We start from the raw sequence: 8,156 nt of genomic DNA, 5'->3' as shown, positions 1-8,156 counted from the left end.
ACACACACACACACACACACACACACACACACACACACACACACACATTCCTTTGACCTCTAAGAGATTTTATAAGAGATGAGTTGGGGCTGAGTTAAGGTCTCTGCCAACGAAGGCACAGAGAACATATTTGAAGGAGAACATGTTTTAAATTTGTTTCTTAGAGAGCCTCCAGCCATTGGCACCACCCAGAAGTAGAGAATCAGCCTGGGACAACAGCATTACTTGCAAAGGGTAACTGTTGGCCTAGGAAGGCTTTCAATCTCCTCCAGTGTCCAAATACTCCTCACGCCGCCAGCCCTAAAGCTGTGGAGCCCAATGAGCTCTGTTTCTTTGGCCTAACAAAAAATCAAATTTCCAGCAGAAACGAACACACCATTGTAAAGCAATTATACTCCAGTAAAGATGTTTTAAAAAAAAGAAATAGATGATTTTTGCGGAACTATATTTATGGACAAGAATTTTGCCCCTTAAACAGAATAAAAATTAACTATCTAAAATTGGCAAAAAAAAAAAAAAAAATCAAATTTCCGAGTGAGGAAGGAGGAAACAGAACCTTTCCCAAACTTTCCATTCCCAGAATGTCCTGGCGCAAGGGAGAAAAAATCGCTTCCCAGCGCAAAGGGCAGGCTGGGATTATAAAAGAGTGGTTTTATGACAGTGAAGTACCAGGTAAGAGAGCTAGAACGTGCCTGAGGCTGGAGAGGAGGGAGAGGAACAGACTATCCGCGCCTCCCTAAGCCGCGTTTCTCAGCACCGCGGACAGTACCCACACCCAGCATGGAAATTACTGGCCTGGAAGAGGATGGAAAAGCCCGAAGTCTATCCTTTTACTGAGCAAAAGTAAGGAGGGGTAAAGAGTCTAGAAGGAGTAAGTACAAAGATCAAGAGGCATGACTCTGATGGTAGTCTTCCTCATTACAGACTCTGAATAAATTTTGGCTGAATATTGGAAAGGCAAAGTAGACAAGTGTGATGCGGTCCCCTTGGTGACAACGTCCAGTGTTTCGCATTTTACACAAATGAAAGTTGGGTATCGTGTTTTCGTTAGTGGTGCACTCCCACGTGATACTATTTGAGATCGGAAGATGTAGCATCTTTCAGTAGCACTTCTCTGGCGACCCCAATTCAAGTGCCAGTTTTTCCATCAAGTTGAACCTACTTGGACAGACTCTTAATCTCCCTGAGTCTCAATTTCCTCTTCTGTAAAATGGGGAAGAGAAATGCCTACCTTATAAGATTGTCACAAAAATCAAATAACATATTTTGTTTATAGATGCCTCTCAACCACTTTCAGTAACATTCTAACAATTTTAAATGTTTATTATGCTGGCATAAAGCACAAATGAAGTCCCATAAGAACTGGTTATTATTATTATGGTTGTTTGGGTCCAGCAAAACGATCCCAACTGACCCATCATTCCAAAGAGATGGATGATTGTGGGGGTGCCCTACATAAAGACTTACACTCGAGAAAGGAGTTTGACTAAAGCAGAATTTAAACCTTTCAACACAATCCAGCTGTACATACTATATACATGAAAGCTGTGAGCAATAAAATAATGAAATGTGCATCAACTTGAAGCTAAAACTATATCTTGAAAAAGATAACTTTGGAGACTGAGATGGAAATTTCCTGTTTAAAGCTCGCAACAGACCTTCACTCCTTTAATCCCATTTCTGACATTCCCACAGCTTTGTGTGTTCTCTTTTTCCTTCTGGACCTTTGGCATTACCAGCGCTCTTTTAAACCATGACCTCCAAAAGGCCAGCATTCACTCTGCTGCTAATGCCACTCTTTTCTGCTGGGAATATCATGTTGTGGTCATTCTGTGACATGGTTAACATAAACGAAATTGTCTTGAAAATCATCCTTCTCTAGATATGTTGTTTCACTGAGGAACCAACACAAGAAAACCTACCTTCACTTTGCTACTCAATTTTAAGGTCGCCTTGGGACATGGGAGTTGGCAGGCTTTTTGTCTTTCCAGAGGCATGAAGTAGAGACCAATTTTTAAAATAATAGTAGTTGGTACTATGGTCAAGCCATCTCCCGCTCTGAACATTTTGCTCCAAAGCCGACCCGAGAAACAGCCAATGTAGAGGGCCAAACGGAAATAACAATTCTTGCAAAATAGAAGAGAATGAATTAGTCCCTCAAAGATGCGGACGTTGTAAGAAAGCATCCTCATAAAAGATGAGAATAAATGTCTCCAAAATCTGCCATCGGCTGTATACTTTGACAGAGGCAAGAGAGAATCAACCAATATACAAAGCTTTAAAACGCAATTTATTACACTTTTCGGGTTTTATTCAACAAGTATTTATTTGCCTGTCTACTTCCTGCTCAGCCTGGGACCAGGCGCATTAAAATGATTACTGCAAGGACAACGCGGAAGTTGGTTTAGCTGGTATATTTCCACCTTTGCACCACCCCATTTCCAAACCTCCTTTTCTCTTCCCTCCCAGTAGCTCGCCGAACTAAAAGGGAGCACTTCCCGTGTTTTAGTCCTGGCTCAGATTCAGCTCGGATGGAGCCGAAACACACGCTCCATTTTTAAGGGGTTCAAACCTCACCGATCCAAAGATCTAGTTTCTATTTGGTGAAATTAAAGTTGCATCCCCCGACACACAGACCAGGGCCGTGGGTTTTAAGCCATGCCAGACTCATTCCACCCTGCAGCTTCCAGGACCAGGTTGGCGGCTTGGGGATGGCGAGTAAAGCAGGAAACGACCACGTGGCTACGCAGCCCTCACCTTCCGCTTTTCCGCCTGCACCGAGAGGCAGGGCAGGTAAGGGTGCGGGAGGTGTAATTGCTTCGCGGAGGAAGCAGGGTGAGAGGGTGGGAAGCGTCCACATCGTTTTAGTTCACAAGGGGAGATAGCACTGAGGGGGGAAGTGAAAAGAAACTTTCAGATCCGCCCTGGCAATTGACACACGGTTGGGAGGGTTCGGAAACGCGGCACGCAGACTTCAATTAGCCCGCCTGCAAGCAGGTTAATTAAAACCATTTCCGGTACCACAGCCCCGGACTCCATCCGTTTTAGCGGAAGATGGGCAGGCTGCTGTTGGCCTTAAGTATCCGCGCGTTGAAGTCGGGCAGCACCACGGAGAGCTGCCGCCTCCAGGTCCCTCTGTCCTCCCAGCCCGGGGCAGTCTCCAGTTCCACCCGGGAGGACTGTGGCTCCGGAATTGGCCCTCTCTTGCTCTGCTCTCCCCACCACCGACGGTGACTTCTGGGAGCCTGGAGTCCCGCCTTGAGCTAAGTGCCCTATGAAGGATCAGAACCAGAGAGCCAAGAAGGGGCGTCCCATGAGTACCGAGGTCTGCAGCGCTGGGAGCCCAGCTTCCGCGCCCGAGAGGCAGCACCCAGGGAGATGACAGAGGGGAAAAGGCGGCCGCAGGACCCAGGAGACGACAGGGCGAAGGTGACCTTGCTTTTCCCCCTCGAGGGCGGCTGCCTTGTCAAAGGCTGCCCAAGTCATCAAGGTACCCCTTCCCTTCAAAGTGAGGGAAGGGAGAGAGATGTTCTGGAAGCCTCTCTGTGCAGTGGAGCTGAGATTTCCCAGGACGCTGAGCTTTCCCAGGTAAGCTCAGTCCCTCCGTTTTCCCCTCCACACCCCATCCCTCTTAACACGGCTCTTTGTGGGGTGGGGTGGCCAGGTGTGGAATTCCCTCACCTGTATTAGTCTTTCGTCCCAGTGTCCCCATTTCGCCAACCACTGGGTGATTGCCTCATGCCCACCTCCTCTCTTTCCAGATCCCGCGATCCCCAGGTCCTGTAGAAAGAACTGAGAGGGAGGCCTGGTTACCAGGGCCCAGCTGGGGGTTGAGGTCTGGGGGTGCTTGCCTTTTGTTGGAAGGTGGGAAGAGAACGTGAGATCCTTCTGCTTCAGACTGGCCTTCTCTGCTGGCTTCCATTCTAAGTGTAGAGGCAGAGCTCAAGGAGAAAAAGGCTTCCTGTTCATCCAAGACTGAAGAAGCTTTCCACAGATATAACCTTTGTTCAAGGAGCTGCAGCTTTCTTTGTGTATGTGGGGTCGGTGGGTGGCAGGAAGCACGGGAAGCATATTTCAGATCAACTGAGCAGCATCTTCTAAGGTTTTGATCTCTGCGAACCCCAAAAGTACTCAGGGCTGGCCCAGGAGACAGTGGTCAGGGTGGAAGGCTGGACCTGTGACCAGGTTGAGGGGGGCGGGGAGAGACAAGGGAGGAGGGAGGAGGGAAGATGCCCACTGGATTTTCTTCCCGGTTGGGTGTCAGAATGGGAATGCAGACACACTCTTGCCTTTAGGGATTTATAATTTAAATTATTGCTACTGGTTGTGGGCATCTAAACTAGAATCAGAAGCAGGAAGTATTTGTGGAAGGGAGTCTAGGACTCTGAAAAGAAAATATTCAGTTAAGCTTTATCTGGGTGGTTCAAGGGGGGTGGAAATCCCAACCATCTGACACCTTCAGGCAAGTGCTAAATGCCCTAAAAAAACCATGAATTGGGCGACGTAAAAAACTACACCAAGGTGATTTCTGTAGCACTGTTTGTATTAATAAATATTTTGAAACAAGCCAAATGTCCATCGATAACAGATTGTTTAGATAAACTATAATCTATATACAGGAGCATTGTGCAGGCGCTCAAAATAAAATGAGGTAAATCTGTAAATACTGACTATCAGGGAAGTCTAGGAGATACGGTTAAGTGAAAAAAAAGCATGATCACATTTTCATTTCTTTAAAAAAGGCTGTCAATGGTGTACATGTATGTACTTAGTTTGTAGGTATATTTTTACGATCACAGAGGAAAAAACAAAGACTCGTGAGCACCAGAATGTTGACAGTGGTTACTTCTGAGGCTGGGATAGGGGGTCAGAGACTGCTCTCATTCTTCACCTTATATAGTGGTTTTAAGAAAAGAAAAAAGATGGTGCAATTAAAGACAAAATTTCAACTTTTTCGGTTGATTTTATTTTCTTTACTTCAATATTTTCTGTAGAAACAAATACCACTGGAATGAGAAAAAACAAGTACATGAAGATGTCAATTACTGATACATCTCTCCCTTTTAGTCCTTGGAAACAAGGATCCGCTGTCTAGAATCCAAACCTGCTCCTGAGGCTAAGGGTGCTTTGTCCCAGCTGGAAATTTACATGAATATGACATTTCTAAGTTCAGTGTCAGCCTATTTTTTTTTTTTTTTTTTTTTTTTTGCGGTACGCAGGCCTCTCACTGTTGTGGCCTCTCCCGTTGCAGAGTACAGGCTCCGGACGCGCAGGCCCAGCGGCCATGGCTCACGGGCCCAGCCGCTCCACGGCATGTGGGATCCTCCCGGACCAGGGCACGAACCCGCGTCCCCTGCATCGGCAGGCGGACTTTCAACCACTGCGCCACCACGGAAGCCCCCAGCCTATCTATGGATGCCTTAAAACAAGAGCTCAGAAATACACAATTTCGCCCAGAGGCATATCATTGTATTTCCTTGTTCATACTTTCTGAATCAAAACTGAGTAGAGATACCATTTCCTTGGATTGGCTATACTCACTAACTTTGTCTCTTTTTAAAGGTAGTTCCTGGAATTGCCAAGTGCCACAGCCTACTCAAAACTTTGTTCTTGTAAATCTTTCTGACTAAGAAGACAGCACAACATAGTGATTAAGCAAGGGAGTCAAGTCAGTTTGAAACTTGGGTTTTCCCATTCACTGAATATACGGCCTCAAGCAAATTATTACCACCTTGTGCTTCTGTTTCCTCATCAGTAGGATGGGAATACAACAGGAAATGCCTCATGGGTAAACCTCTAAAGAGTTTCGGAGAGTGCTAAGTGGCAGCGTTAATTATCAGTGACGCTGCCTAGAAAGATGCTAATCAAGGGGCAATAGAAAACTGTTGGCAGCAACTTGGATTTTTTTTTTTTTTCTGGATAAAAATACCCAGCATAACCAAGAGGGATGGAGCTAGAGAAATGGGAATTGATTAAGAAGCCTGAAGCTACAGTCTGCCTACTTAGATGCACTAAGATAATGGGTTTTAGAGTCAGACCCACTGGATTCAACTCCTGGCTTTACCATTTACCAGCTATTTACATACGAGCAATTATGTTACCTCTCTGTACCTTTCGTTAATTACAAAATGACAACAATAATAGTGCCCACTTTATACAGTGGCTGTGATCATTGAGGCTAATCATTAAGAAGTGTTAGCTACTAGGTTTCTCTTGCCCTCTAAAAGCAAAATTGCTTAGACACTCTCAGTGATCCACCCATATCCCTGTGCCCTATCCACTTCAGTGCAGGAAGGCTGACTCCCAGCTGCCAGCTCCTGCATTTCTTTTCCTGAAAGTTTTAACTGGATTCTAAGGCACTTTGCCTGCCCTATGGTAGAACAAAAATGCCTAGAAATTAATAACCCTCCATCAGTCTTCTACCAATGACCAATAAGAGTTGGTAGAGGATTTTTTTAAATGTATATATACACTGGCTCTCAGAGTTTCTTCAGTGAGGTTAAGCTCAGTCGCCCACAGTAAGAGCTGCTCGATAACACTCCCTTTAATGATTGCCTTTCCTTCCCCATCTCTCTTTCCTAATTTTCTATCTTCAGTTCCTAAATAAACTATTTGCATAAATAAACCTAAATAATATATAAAAATAAATAAATAATCCTAAAGAAATAAATAAATAAATCCTAAATAAACCTTTTCTCGGGTTCTTCTTCTGGGAGAACCCAAAGTAAGAGAGGAATATAGTGTTTCAGTGATGACTGTGGTGGTGCTATGTGATGCTCATATGAGCTTCTATATTTTCTTCCACAATCGCCATCCTTAAACCTTGTTCTATGACGTAATTGCTCTCGCTTTACTCAGATGTCTTCATTTCTCTTTCTTAAATTTGCTTGGATTCCAGGGAAAATATAAGCTCTCGACAACTGCCACCATCTGGCAACCGAGCATGGACACAGTTTGGACCACTATCACCCTGTTTGTCTGAAATTCATTCCAGAGCTTACAATTTACACTCTCCAAAGTTCTAAAATGGGACTCCATGCAGGCTTCTCATCTGCACTGAGAATAAATACAATTATCGTCCCTGGCATGCAGGAATCTGTCATGTAGACAGACCTCTATCTTTCCTAATAATAAGGCTGGAAATGTGAACGTGGATTTAGGCCAATGTGTATGTACGGCACAAACGCTAACCCCAGACGTACAGATAAAGGGAAATTGAACTCTCTTGTTCATGAGTTCCTGGGAAGGAAAAATTCCACATAGTAGCGTTGGTAGCCTGTAGTCAGACAGGCTGAGATTTCATCCTGGCTCTTTCACAACCAGCTGTGTAACCTTGAGAAATTTATTTAATCTTGCTAAACTTTGGTTTTCCTCATTTGCAAATTGAGGATAATCATACTTACATAGCTCACAGGGTTTTTTTAAGCAATTAAATAAGCTAATACATATTAAGTACTTAACACAATGGCATATGGTGTCTAAGAAATGTTAGCCCTCGTTTTAACTGTTAATAATAATAGCAACAACATCTTGTAGAGGAACCATAAAGGACCGTATAGCACACAATACATTTACAGAATCTGGACACGGGAAGGAGACCATAGACATCCTGCAGCACAGCATTCCTCTGAGATAAAGGGAGGTAACACTCTACAGCACACATATTTGGCTTCAGCAAGCAAATGTCGTCATTTGTTCAGCACGTGTTAGATATGATTGCTGGCGCTGGTGTTGCTGTTGGAACTACAGGCGAAAGGTAGAGCTAGTTGATGGAAGGTATTAAGGCTACAGGCCAGTGCAGAGCCCATTCATTTTCACCCAGCAAGTAGCCATAGGTAACACCTAGCACCAGCTGAAAAAAGGAGACTATCTCTCTTCTCCAGGCCAAGAATGTGGGCAGGGACCTAGCTACCTTGGAAGGGGAGGCAGGGCTCCCTGGGTGCAGTTTGCCAGAGAGAAGAGTGGGTTTCATTAGTGTGGCACTGAAATGGAAGTACATAGGAACAGAGAAGGAGCATGGCTTCTGCCTCGACACACTTAGACCGGGTAGAAATCTTGATTGGCCGGTTGATCATTTCCCAGGATAGAATGAGTACCCATAATACGCAGGTCCCATTGCTGCTGGTGGAACACACACTGGCATCTGCCCTAGTAAT

The 8,156-nt window shown here is 44.8% G+C and overlaps 1 long non-coding RNA gene across 1 annotated transcript; it reads left to right on the top strand.

Moving 5' to 3' along the window:
- The first annotated feature begins 446 nt into the window (after positions 1-446).
- On the top strand, positions 447-5,167 carry LOC132433996 (uncharacterized). Its single transcript, XR_009521246.1, has 3 exons — positions 447-2,793; positions 3,027-3,588; positions 3,762-5,167. It is a non-coding gene; the product is annotated as an uncharacterized lncRNA (long non-coding RNA).
- The last annotated feature ends 2,989 nt before the right edge of the window (positions 5,168-8,156 follow it).

Source organism: Delphinus delphis, chromosome 11 (genome assembly GCF_949987515.2).
Source record: "Delphinus delphis chromosome 11, mDelDel1.2, whole genome shotgun sequence".
In the NCBI taxonomy this organism is placed as follows: domain Eukaryota; kingdom Metazoa; phylum Chordata; class Mammalia; order Artiodactyla; family Delphinidae; genus Delphinus; species Delphinus delphis.
Note: the sequence above shows the minus strand (reverse complement) of the source record. Positions and strands in the feature narration are given on the sequence as shown.